The 13,482-nt window shown below is 44.9% G+C and overlaps 1 protein-coding gene across 3 annotated transcripts in view; it reads left to right on the top strand.

Annotated features, from left to right (window-relative positions):
• The first annotated feature begins 6,803 nt into the window (after nucleotides 1-6,803).
• ZHX3 (zinc fingers and homeoboxes 3) overlaps nucleotides 6,804-13,482 on the top strand; it is a 128,960-nt gene continuing 122,281 nt past the window's right edge. For all 3 annotated transcript variants that reach the window (XR_003002998.1, XR_003002997.1, XM_024742869.1), the window contains exon 1: nucleotides 6,804-6,907. The gene's annotated coding sequence lies outside the window, so the exon portion shown is untranslated. The remainder of the gene's footprint in view (nucleotides 6,908-13,482) is intronic.

The raw sequence follows: 13,482 nt of genomic DNA, 5'->3' as shown, positions 1-13,482 counted from the left end.
GGCGCAGTGGATGAGAGTCCACCTGCCGATGCAGGGGACACGGGTTCGTGCCCCAGTTTAAGATCCCACATGCCACGGAGCGGCTGGGCCCGTGAGCCAGGGGGCTAGGAATGCAAATTGGTTTAACATTTAAAAACTACCAACCACATTAACAGCATAAAAGGGAAAAATAATTTGATCATCTGAATAGATGCTGAAAAAGCATCTGATAAAATTCAACATCTACTCACAATAAAACCTCTCAGCAACCTAGGAATAGGAAAGAACTTCTCAATCTGATATAAGGTATGGAAAAACTCTAGAGTTAACACCATCCTTTTTCTTTTTTTTTTTTTTTTTTGCGGTACGCGGGCCTCTCACTGCTGTGGCCTCCCCCATTGCAGGGTACAAGCTCCGGATGCGCAGGCTCAGCGGCCGTGGCTCACGGGCCCAGCCACTCTGCAGCATGTGGGATCTTCCCGGACCAGGGCACGAACCCGTGTCCCCTGCATCGGCAGGCGGACTCTCAACCACTGCGCCACCAGGGAAGCCCTATTTCATTTAATTTTTGAAAGCTATTTTCACTGAGTACAAAATTCCTGGGTTGGCAGTTTTATTCCCCCTGTAAACTTTAAAGATATCATTTTAGTCTTCTATCTTCTTTTTGATGAGAAGCATGTGGTCATTCTAATTGTTGTTTCTCTGAAATGTCTTACTTTTGCTTCTGCCTACTTTTAAGTAGTTTGACTATGTTGTTGGCTTTTAGTAGTTTGACTATGTTGTGTCTAAGATGTGGTTTTCTTTATATAGTATTCAATGTATTATTTATTTGCTGAGCCTCTTGAACCTATGAATATCTTTCATTAATTTTGAAACATTCTTAACTATCATCTCTTCAAATATTTTTTTCTTTCCACTATCTCTTCTCCTTCTGTGACTCAAATTACTTTTGTTTCTATTTAATTGGGAGTTTATTGGCAATAACTCTAATAAACATGTATGGTTTGTGATTTTACTATGAAATATCAGTTTGATTCAAATATATTAGCAATATTTGGCCTGTAGAGTATCTATGACATTTAAAAAACCCACAAAGTGTTAATTTTGGGCAACCACTTTAAAAAAAGAAAAAAATTTGTAAAAATTCTAAAGCCATAGAAAATCAGACTGGATGTATTTTTTTTTCTTTTTTTTTTTTTTTTTTTTGTGGTACGTGGGCCTCTCACTGTTGTGGTCTCTCCCGTTGTGGAGCACAGGCTCCGGACACGCAGGCTCAGTGGCCATGGCTCATGGGCCTAGCCGCTCTGCGGCCTGTGGGATCCTCCTGGACCGGGGCACAGACCCATGTTCCCTGCATCAGCAGGCGGACTCTCCACCACTGCGCCACCAGGGAAGCCCTGGATGTATTTTTTTTTTAATTAATTAATTAATTTATTTTTGGCTGTGTTGGGTCTTCGTTGCTGTGCGTGGGCTTTTCTCTAGTTGCGGGGGGGGGCTACTCTTCACTGCGGTGCACTTCTCTTGTTGCGAGCATGGATTCTAGGCACGCAGGCTTCAGTAGTTGTGGCACACAGGCTCCGTATTTGTGGCTTGTGGGCTCTAGAGCGCAGGCTCAGTAGTTCTGGCTCATGGGCTTAGTTGCTCTGTGGCATGTGGGATCTTCCCAGACCAGGGCTCGAACCCATGTCCCCTGAATTGGCAGGCAGATTCTTAACCACTGCACCACCAGGGAAGTCCTGATATGATACGGTATTTGTCTTTCTCTTTCTGACTTACACCACTTAGTACGAAAATCTCTAGTTGCATCCATTTTGGTGCAAATGGCTTTATTTCGTTCTTTTTTATGACTGAGTAGTATTCCATTGTATATACGTATCACACCTTCTTTATCCATTCGTCTGTCGATGGACATTTAGGTTGTTTCCATGTCTTGGCTATTGTGAATACTGCTGCTATGAACATAGGGGTGCATGTATTCTTTCTCTTTCTGACTTACACCACTTAGTACGAAAATCTCTAGTTGCATCCATTTTGGTGCAAATGGCTTTATTTCGTTCTTTTTTATGACTGAGTAGTATTCCATTGTATATACGTATCACACCTTCTTTATCCATTCGTCTGTCGATGGACATTTAGGTTGTTTCCATGTCTTGGCTATTGTGAATACTGCTGCTATGAACATAGGGGTGCATGTATCTTTTTGAATTATAGTTTTGTCTGGTTATATGCCCAGGAGTGGGATTGCTGGATCATATGGTAATTCTATTTTTAGTTTTCTGAGGAACCTCCATACTGTTTTCCGCAGTGGCTGCACCAACTTACATTAGAGGGCAGCATGTTGAATCTTGGTTCTGTGGTCCAATGTGGGAAAACGAGGAAGGCAGGCTGGGCCAGACTAGGGCTAGGGAAACAGAACCAGCCACAGATATGGGCTGTCCTGACTGAGGTGGTATAAGGCACAGGGTCTAGAAGCTAGAAGAGGGGAGGGGAGAAGCCAGGACTGTAGAGAAGCTGAGAATGTGACTGGGGATGACTCTGTAGTCCAAGGCCTCTGTTCACCTGGGCCAGAAGCAAGTTCTCTTCCCTGGTCCTGGGCAGCTTGGCTGGCCAGTGTCTCCTCCAGGCCAACCAGTGCCCATTTGTATAACCTGGGCTGAATCTGGACACTCAGGACAACTTCGTTATTTTTCTCCCTGCATCCATTTTGAGCCCTCCATTCTGATCTGCACCCAGCACGTTGTCCCTACACCTTTACTGAAGGGCTCTTAGGGTACAACTCAACTTATTACCACTACCTTCAAGGCCCTGCATGATCTGGCCACTGTCCGCCTCTCCAGCCTGATCTCCTCCCATTATCTGCCTCATTGTCTGTGCACCTTCTCCCTCTTTGTTTAAATCACCATGTACCCTTGACAGCCACAGGGCCTATGCACGTGCTGTTCCCTCTACAGGGAGCACTCTTCTTTCCCGTATTTTCCTAGTGTTATGGACTAAACATATGTGTACCCAAAAAATTCATATGTTGAAGCCCTAACTTCCAGTGTGGCTATATTTGGAGTAAGGAAGTCATTAAAGTTAAATGAGGTCATGAGAGTGAGCCCCTGGTCCCATAGGATTAGTGTCCTTATAAGAAGAGATACCAGAAAGTTTACTCTTCTTCTCTCCCCATGCACACATATGAGGACACAGTGAGAAAGCAGCCATGTGCAAGCCAGGAAGAGAGTCTTCACCAAAACTGAATTGGCTGGAAGCTTGATCTTGGACTTCCAGCCTCAAGAATTGTGAGAATATTAATTTCTGCTGTTTAAGCCACCTGGTCTATGGTATTTTGTTATGGCAGCCCAAGCACACCAATACATCCAGTTTAACCCCTATTTTCCCCTTTAGCTCTCACACCAACTATTTCCCTAAACATCTTTGATCCAAAGCCTCCTATTTCTGGGTCTCATGGTACCATGCACCATGTAAGATTTATGTTTTTGATTATTTGACCAATATCTGCCTGACATACTAGACTGTAAATTCCATGATGGCCTTTGGTTTTATTCAAGGCCGCATACCCAGGACCTAACACACAGCCAGGTACATAGTAGGTGCCCAATACATATTTACTGGGAAAAAGAGTGGTGGGTGGGGACAGACAGTGCCTTGAGCTGGGAGGCTTTTACGGACATCCGAGTTCATCTCTGGTCTAGCAGCATCCCTCTAGCACTCTCTACTGACAAAGCCAAACACTGTGCCCCTGACAAAAAAGAAATGTTGACAGAATTCAACTCCAGTATCACAAAGCAAGGCAAGGAAGGGTGGATTTAGAGCAGAGAGGCAATAAGTTGGCATAACTGGATTCAGAACTTTTCTTAAGAAGACTAATGGGACTTCCTTTTTAACTTTTGAGTTCTCATCACGCATCAGACACCGTGGTAACAGCAACATGTGGATTATCTCACTCAATTCTCACAACATTAGGGGGTTAAGTCAGTTTACTCAAGCTCACACAGCAAGTAAGTGGGGAAGACAGGATTCAAACTCAGGAGTTCTGGATTTAAATCCTACTTACTTACATACTGTATTAAACTAACTGCCTCCGGGATTCTTTCACTCCAGACTTTATAAAGGCAACATAAGGATTCATAAAGAGTGATATGACCCTCGCTCTGAAATGAACTATGTACTGTTGATTAAGCTAAGGGGTCTGTCACGATCCTGGTCCTACAGAATAGAGGTCGGGTTGTAATTCTATTTCATCAACTATACTTCTGGCAGTTTCTTTTCTGCTTGAGAAAGCTCCTCAGAATGTGAGTGAGTGCAGGTGACATTATTATACGGATCACCTTGAATTCGTTTAAAACGTTTTTTAAAGGAAAATGATTTGCCTCCCTGGATAAACATTATTTGCCACATACCTCCCAATACTGGTATCAAGTGCATGCTGTTTCCTCTGCCTGGTGTCCTCTTCTCATCTACTCTTTAGACCCTGCCCCGCTGTCACCTCCTCTGGGAAGTCTTTCCATGCTCTCCTATGTAGTACGAATGATGTCCTTCTCTCTGCTTCCGAAAGCAGTTGACACATACATCTAGTGTTACATATTTTCTTCCAGAATTCTTTCTTTCCATGTCTGGCTCCTCTGAAATACTGAGTTCTTAGTGGTTGGGAGAGTGCGTTGTTTATCTCTGTATCCCACAGTGCTGGATCCGAATAGATGCTCAAAAAAGTTTGTTGAATAAATGAAATTTTAAACGGGAGTAACATATCCTATATACAGCTGTTCCTCAGTATCTGTGGGGGGTTGTTTCCAGGATCTGCTGCAGATACCAACATCCATGGATGCTCAAGCCCCATAGTTGGCCCTCTGTACCCCTGCTTCCACATCCCCGGATTCAACCAACCATGGATCGTGTAATACAGTGGTATGTCTTTATTGAAAAAGATCCATGACATGTGCAGTTCAAACCTGTGTTGTTCAAGTGTCAACTGTATATATACTTACTCATTCAAAAAATATTTATTGAACAGCTAAGAACATCAGGCCATATTCCAGATGCTGCAGGTGGATAACACAAAGTTCCTGCTCTCAGAACATTACAGATGCTATTGAGCTCATAAGGGCTACGAGGAAAAGTAAAGCAAGATGATGGGAGAGAATGATGGGGCTTGGGACTTGATGTTTTAGGAGAGTGTTCTGGGAATGTCTTTCTGGGAAGGTGACTTCTGAATAGAAATTTGGATTAAGGGCATATGTGTTTCTGATATCTTGGGGGAAGAAACACTCAGTGCAAAGGTCCTGGGGTAGGAGTGAGCCTGCACATTCCAGGAGCAAGAAGGAGGCTAGTGTGACTGCAAAGTAGTTAAGGGGTTGAGTGGACAGAGATGCAGTTAGAGAGGTGGGGGAGTGTAAGGAGGGGGGAGGGGGGAGATCAAATAGGATCTTGGAGGCCCTTGAAAAAAATTTTTTGGTTTTTGCTCTGTCTGAGATGGGAAGCCATTGGAGGCTTTAGAGGAGGGAAATAGGTTTTGACTTAGGATTTAAAAGAATCTCTCTGGCTGCTTGAGAACAAGTTCTATGAGAGCAGAGTGGAATCAAGGAGAGCAGTTTGGAAGTTATTGCAATATTCCAGGACAGAGAAGATGAGGGCTCAAATGAGGGTATTTTAAAAGTAGAGCTGACAGACTTTGCTACTGGATTACATGTGGGATATAATAGGAAGAGAGGAGTCAAGGATGACTTAAAGGTTTGGTGGAAGCCACTGGAAGGATGGAATTGACCTTAACTGAGGTGTGGAAGACTTTGAAAGGTGCAAGTTGAGGGGCAAATTCCACAGTTTAGCTTTGGACATGTCAAGTTGGACATATTGCTCAGCGCTTGTTTATGTTCACTGGTTTTCAGGATCTGAAGGTTATGATGCAACCTGAAGTTAAAGTCAGTGTTGTTTATTGAACACCAGGCACTGTGCTGAGAGCTGCACGTGTGCTGTTATTTAATCCTTTCAGTCATTCCTATTGGCTTCATTACTGATATTTTCATTGCTCTTTTATGGATGAGAGATTAAATAGCATATCCAAAGTCACTCAGCCAATTATTAATCTGCTAGTATAATGCAGACGCAGGATTTCAACCTAGGTATGTCAGACTAGAGATGCTAAAGGTGGGGACCACTTTCTGGGCATATTTGCTACAGACATGGACTCCATAACAAAAAAGGTGCCTGGAACTTGTGACAAAAACTCAGAAAAGGGTCACCCTCACCTCAGGCGTTACAGGTTCCACAACAGAAGCTGTGAAAAAAAGAGCATTATTGTACCTGAGGGGGCTAACTGATGCTTGAAAGTTCTCAAGTACCTGAAGACTTAATGTTAAGAAAGCAGTCATCGGAAGTCGTCGTTGTTGTTAAGAAACAGAAGAGATAAAAAATTGCGGGGCTGTGCTAGTGGGATAAAAGAAAAACCAAATCCCAGGCGATGCTCGTTGGGAAACACGGGAGTGGGAGCAGAGGGGCCGGGAAAGGGCCAGGGTTCCTGCCCTGCCTGCCGTGGCTTTCCTCAGGTGGTCCTCTAGAAGGACCAGGATACGGAGTACAAAAGCCGGGAACCTCCAGAACCGCAGCATCCGCCCCCAGTCCCCTCCTTCTCCGCCCCCTTCAGCCTCCAAGCGGGGAGAAGCGGGAGCGGCGCCCGCGCATGCGCCCGGGGTAAGGTCCGCTTTCTGCGACGTCAGGGGGCTTGCGCCCGCACGAAAGCCCCGCCCCCCCGGTCTGTCAGCAACCCCCCCCACCCCGACCTCGCTGCTGGCTCGGGCACCCTGGAGGCGTGAGGGTGCCGCCGCCGCCGCTCCCGGGGGTCCGAGTAGCCCCCGCGGGCCACACGGCTGCAACGAGGGGGTTGTGGCGGGGCAGTGGGGGTGTCCGCAGATGCCCGCCGGACCATGTGAGGGTGCGTGTCCCCGTGTGCGCCGGCTGTGAGCACCGCGTGTGCGCCCGAGCGCCGGGAGGGGAGCGCGGGGGGCGGCCTGACCAACGTGGGGCGGAGATGCCGGGCGGCCGAGAGCCGCTTGCTACAAGTCCCTCGGGCCGGCTGCGTCCTGCGGGGATGGGGGCAGCCCCAGGCTCTGGTCCGCTCGGCCAGGGAGGCAGCTGAGCCGGGACTCGAGCCCCTCTGGGTGCAGTAGACTTCTCCATCCTGGGACCGGTGTTTGCCCTCGAGAAGGCAGCGAAGCTGGGCTCTGGCTCCCCGGATGCCGCAGGTGGCATGTGAGCAGAGTTTGGGGGCTTGCTGAACCTTCCCAGTTTGGGATTTCCATTCAGAGAAGCCTGTCGGAAGTGATTGAGGAGTGGGTGGGATGAGGAGCTTAGGTGGAAAGTGTTTTGAGAGCTTGAGTCATTTTGAGTTGCGTGGTTTGCATTTCTGAGCAGTGATTGCCCTGGGCTTTTGCCCTGCGAGAAAATGTTATGTGGTGGGGCGGGGGGAGGGGGGTGTAGAGGAGGAGGGAGGGCACACTCCTTTCCGTCTTTATCTGTGTCATGTGGACGTATAGTATGTTAATTCATGAGACCTCCACACATCCTCAGTTTTAAGAAGGATTACAGTAGTTTCCATTTATACATGCTCTTGTATGCTGTTATCTTAATGTTCTTTATTTGCAGTAACTTCGTATTGCATATTTCAAAACTAAGAGAAAATGCGTCCTAAAACAATTGGTATTTTGCCGGATAATTCTCAACCACGGGGAAAGAGCCAAAAGCGCACTTCATTAGCTGGAACAACTTATTCGGGCTTAATTTGTTTCTAAGAGACATACAGTGGAAAAATCCAGAAGCGGCATAGTAGTAGCTAAGAGTGTTAGGAAATTAATGAAAAGGGCCCTTCTGTTGCTGCCTTGGAAAGATGGTATCAAAGCTGCTGTAGAGGGCAGAGCTGCTGTGTAATGATAAACATATTAACCAAGCTGGTTTTGTGACCTTGATGCATTGCGTGGCGCTTGATTTGTACAATGCTTCCTAACAGGAAGACATTGCATGGGAAGCAGGGTAATTTGGGGAGAAAATGGTCCCCATTTTTTTTTTGTCATATTTAACTAAGATTTCAGACTAGGGCAGTCTCATGTGGGAGTGGGTTTTTTTTCTTTTCTAAGATAACATCAAAAATTACAAAAATAACTCATGTTTAAGGCAGAAAACTAGGGAAAAAAAACACCTAAGAAAAGCATAAGAAAAAACCCACCATCCCACAAACCATAGTAAACCATAGTTTGGTATTTATCCCATTAGTCTTTTGTTCCCATATGTATTTTTTTTTTCTTACAGAAATGCTGCTTTACCATAAGATTGTTTTATTGTCTGCTGTTTTACACTTATAAATAGATTGTGAGAGGTATGTCTTGTTTTAATAAGAACTTGTTCCTTTTTTGAGCCTTTTAAAAAGATTAGGTCCTTTGCTTAGAGAGCTCCAACAGCTTCACATCTTAAAGTAAAATCTGAAGTCCTTGCTTTGGTCTACAAGGCTACCTCTGTGTCTTCACTTCCAGCCTTGCCAGACAGATCTTTTTGCTATTCCTTAAAAACTTCAAGCATGCGCCAGCCTCCTCGCCTTTGCATTTGCTATTGCATCGGCTTGGAACTCTGTTCCCTGAACACCGTGATTCTTCTTCCCTCAGGCTCTGCTCCAGAGTAACCTTTTAAGGCCTTTCCCTGACCACTCTGTGGAGGATACACCCCATTCCCCTGTCCTCCTTAACCAACCTTACTTTTCTTCATGGCACTTACCACACTTGGCAAATACCTATTTATTTGTTGGTTTATTGTCTCTTTCCCTTAATTAATCTGGAAGTGTGAGGCTTTTTTCACTGGTGTATCTTCAGGGCCCAGAGAGGACCTGACCCATTTTGGTGCTTAATCAATATTTGTTGAATGAGTGAATGCTTATTACCCATCCATGCATGTAACCTTCCTGGTAGCCTCCTAGGCTTTTATTTTATTTATTTATTTATTTTTTAACATCTTTATTGGAGTATAATTGCTTTACAATGGTGTGTTAGTTTCTGCTGTATAACAAAGTGAATCAGCTATACATGTACATGTATCCCCATATCCCCTCCCTCTTGCCTCTCCCTCCCACCCTCTCTATCCCACCCCTCTAGGTGGTCACACAGCACTGAGCTGATCTCCCTGTGCTATGTGGCTGCTTCCCACTAGCTATCTATTTTACATTTGGTAGTGTGTATATGTCCATGCTACTCTCTCACTTCGTCCCAGCTTACCCTGCCCCCTCCCCGTGTTCTCAAATCCATTCTTTATGTCTGCATCTTTATTCCTGTCCTGCCTGTAGGTTCATCAGAACCATTTATTTTTTTCCTCCTAGGCTTTTAGATTGCTGTATCATGAAGTGGGATAACAATCCTTTAAAAGTCAGGGTAGTCCTCTCCTTTACATATCTGAGGAGAAGAATTTTACAAAGTGAGGCTTATGATCTTAAAATGAATTACAATCTTGATTTAACTTGAACAGTTGAGGGAAGGAACAGTTTTGGCAAATGTTACTGGCTCTCCTTCTTATGCATTATACCTTGTGTTACATTGGAAAACTTTGAAACGTATAAAGTATCTCAGTTGTGTTTACTGCTATGATTTCGGTGTGGTAGTTCGTAGTGATAGTATTAGCCTCAAGAGGATGGTGAGTTTTCTGTGTCAACAGATACCCAGAGATATAATTACAGCTTTAATGCATTTTCATTTGAGGAGTAGCTGTTATATTTACTTATTTTCCTGGCAGTTTTATCCTTTTCAATTCCCTGGTTATCAGTTTTTGGATGGCCTACCAGGTAACTTAAGTTTTTTTTTTTTTTAAACATTTAAAAATAAATCCTTGATCTCTTGAGCATTTTACAACTCTCACGTGACTCTCGAACTATTTGAAAGTACCAGCTTCATCTTTCAGGATGAAATGACATCTGTAGTAGAACATATAATTGCATTTTCATTATAAGGAAGGGAAAAATTGTATATTGGGGTAGAATTTTTACAGAGAGAATATAGTGTGAGTGTAAGCTTTCTAAAAGCTTATATTTCAAGTAGGCAATCTTTAATTTCAGTGAGTTTTTGAAAAGAATCCTTGCTTTTTGCTCTAAAGGAAAAGAATTCCTTTGAACACAATCCAAACCTTCAAAATCTTTTTTCTTATGCCTCAAACATATAAGAACTTGGGGAAAAAAATCCTAAATGAAAAATTTTTTTCTTTTAAGGCCTAAAGGGAGTGTGTTAATTAATTTTTCTTTGTTCCACGGGCATTTATCAAGCACATAGTCGGGGCAGTTCTGTGTGGTTTTGTATGGGCTACATTACCACATTTCGTTTTAGATTACCGATCTGATTTGGTATTACTTCTTCTCTTTTCTCGCTTGGCTCCCTCCCTTCTCTCATCATAGTCTCTTCCTAAGTGATCTCATCCATTCCCAGGGCTTGATTACCCTCTGGATGCAGATGACTACCTCAGTAACACCTCCCGCCTGGACCCTTCTTTGGTTCTAGACTTACATTTTTTTTGTTGTTTTTTGTTTTTTTTGTTTTGCGGTACGCGGGCCTCTCACTGTTGTGGCCTCTCCCGTTGCGGAGCACAGGCTCAGCGGCCACGGCCCATGCGCCCAGCAGCTCTGCGGCACGTGGGATCTTCCCGGACCGGGGCACGAACCCGTGTCCCCTGCATCGGCAGGCGGACTCTCAACCACTGCGCCACCAGGGAAGCCCTAGACTTACATTTTTACCTACCGCCCCTCTTCTCTCTCTCCTGGCAGCCTCACAGTGATCTCAAACTTCACGTGTCCAAAATCGATTGCTCAATCTCCCCCTCAAACTTCCAAATTTGTATTCCTCATTCTTGACCCCTCTCCCCGTCTCATGCAGCTTTCCCCTGCCCTGAGCCTTCCCTGTCTCAATGTCATTACTGTCCATTCATCGTTTCACCAGAGACCTGAAAGTTGACCTGGATTTTTCCAGATTCCTCACCCTACCTCCAGTCTGTCGGCGTGGCCTGTCGGCCTGGCTTCCAGGTACTTCAGATCCTCCCTTCCCTCTGTCCTCCTAATCCAGCCACCGTCTTCTCTCAGCTGGATGACTGTTCCTGCCTGTCACCGGGTCTCCCAGCATCCACTCCTGCCTTCACTAACCCGTTCTCCTGCCAGCAGCCAGTGAGCCTACCAGTCCCTGTCACCCTGCTCATCCCCTGCCCACTTTGAGGCTCCCCACCGCCCTCAGGCCCACGTGCACACTTACTCAGGTGCCGGCCTCTGTCTCCTCTCTGCTCCGCTTCTCACTCGCTGCGCCTCTGTCAGGTGGGAGCATCATCGGGTCCTCTCAATGCCAAGTTCTTCTCCTCTTCTGTACAGCCCTTCCCTCTGCCCGACACTGTTCCCCCGACTCTTCTTGTGGAAGGTCCTTCTCCAACATCTGGGCTCAGCAAAAATGTCCCTCCTCAGAGGAGCCTCTTCCCTGATCACCCCTTTACAGTAGGGTGATCCTCCCCATTGTCCCCCTCTCGGTACGTGTGCATTTCCTGCTAGCACTTCACTAAAATTCCAGGTATTTCATTCATATGTTTGTTTCCTTCTTTATTGTCTACTCCAGTAGACTGCAAGACCAAGAGGGCAGGGACAGCCTTGGCCTGTTTATGGTCCAGTCTGGGCACTGTGCTCTGCCTAGACTCCACCAGCTGCAGGTCCCCAGTACCTTCTGAGTGATAAGAATTATTATAACAGCTAACCTTTCTTGAGACTATGTGCCAGATCCGTGGCTAAGTGTGTTCGTGCATTATCTCTAAATCTCTGGGAGAACCTACTAAGGTGGTGATGGTTATTATATTATCATTATATTATTATATTACCATCATTATTATATTATCATTTGGGGGGTTTTTTGGTTTTGAGAAAATTGAGCTTAGAGAAGTAATTTTTAAAATACGGCAGCTAAGAAAGTGGCGGAGCTCGAATTTGGATCTGTATGATCTGACTGTAGAATTCATTGCTTCCCTTTGATTCATTGCTGCCTTCTGATGTGAATGTAGGAATGAGTGAATGAATGTGGAATATGCGGTGATATTAATATTGGGTGGTTCCTCATGTTTGTGTTTCTGAGCATATATTGGAGTATAAAAAAAAAATGCTTGGGTTAGGGTGGTGCGTTTCCTGGGAAGTTTCTGTTGATAACCACTGTGCCAAAGAACAGAGATGAGTTTGTGTTTGGGCTCTGTGTTTTACTTTTACCTTTGCCACTTTCTAGCTGCAAGCTCTTGGGCAAATTCCTTAACATGTCTAAGTCTGTTTTTTTCAGCTGGAAATGGAGAAAAATAATAGTTCTTATCTCACAGGGTCATTGTGAGTAGCATAATTACACGCAAAAAACAGTCAATGCTAGCTATCAATATTAATATTATAAGGAGGAAAAAAAGTTAGGAAAAGACTTTTAGCCCCATCAACAAACTAGAGTTTGGTTAAGAGTGAAAGACAGAAACCATAACTAACAGTAGTGTTTCAGTGACTCTGGTTTTGAGTTTATAAAAATTATCAGGGAATTAACTATTTGGCTTGGGATTTATAATCATTCTGTTGATGTATGCAACTTTATGTTTGTATTTAAACTTGTTCACTGCTTGTAGGTTAGATAGTTTTGTTTTCTTCTTTTTCTTTTTAAACTCCTCCCAATCTTAAAAAAGATTCTCAGGGTAGAGGGATCCTTTGAGAGGCTGGCTGTTTTTTTCCCCCATTCACCACCGTTACAGCTTACTTCAGTTATGATTATCACCAGGGAGTTTACTTCAAATAACCAAGCAAACAGTAGGCCCAGCACAGGCGTGGATGGGCTTGGCAACCCTTATGATGGAATATCTGGGCACAGTTGCATTTTCTGGTGGGATGGCTTAAGAGCAAGTGCCAGTCTGATGACTTCCATCATCTTTGTGAAATAGAGAGTGAGGTTGTCCTCTAAGAGTAAGAGGGAAGAGGTCAGAGGAAAAACAAGGAGATTTGACATACAGCTGAGGTCAGGAAGAGGAAGAGTGAACTTGGGGCAACGTCCATGACCTCTCGGCAGTATGCAGGGCTCCGTTGAGGTAGGAGACCGTGGATTGATCAGGGCGCCAGGAGCATTCAGCTGCCTGGGTTTAGGAGCAAAGAAGACATATAGCTGGACTGAGCCAGGGTTGAGTTTTGCTGGCGGTGAGCAGCGGAAGGACAGTGGAGCAGAGGAACTGAGGGTGTTGAGCAGGGAGTGATTAACACGAGCAGTAAGGGGGTCTCTGCCGCACGTGGATGAGAAAAGGACCAGAGGTGTGGGTGAAATCAAGCAGTGGATGTATTGGAGCGATGGAGTAATAGGAGGATGTGGTTAGAGAGCGACATGTGAGTGGAAGATTTCAGAGTTGGAGCAATTAATTACTGGACATGACAGGCACCTGGGTTTTGCCACAGACATAAGTGGCTGAAGTGAAGCGAACTCAGTGAAGAAGGTCAAGTAACTGAGGCTG

Source organism: Neophocaena asiaeorientalis, unplaced genomic scaffold, assembly GCF_003031525.2.
Source record: "Neophocaena asiaeorientalis asiaeorientalis breed wild unplaced genomic scaffold, Neophocaena_asiaeorientalis_V1.1 scaffold82, whole genome shotgun sequence".
Lineage (NCBI taxonomy): Eukaryota > Metazoa > Chordata > Mammalia > Artiodactyla > Phocoenidae > Neophocaena > Neophocaena asiaeorientalis.
The sequence above is the reverse complement of the archived record's forward strand: the minus strand, read 5'-3'. Positions and strand labels throughout refer to the sequence as shown.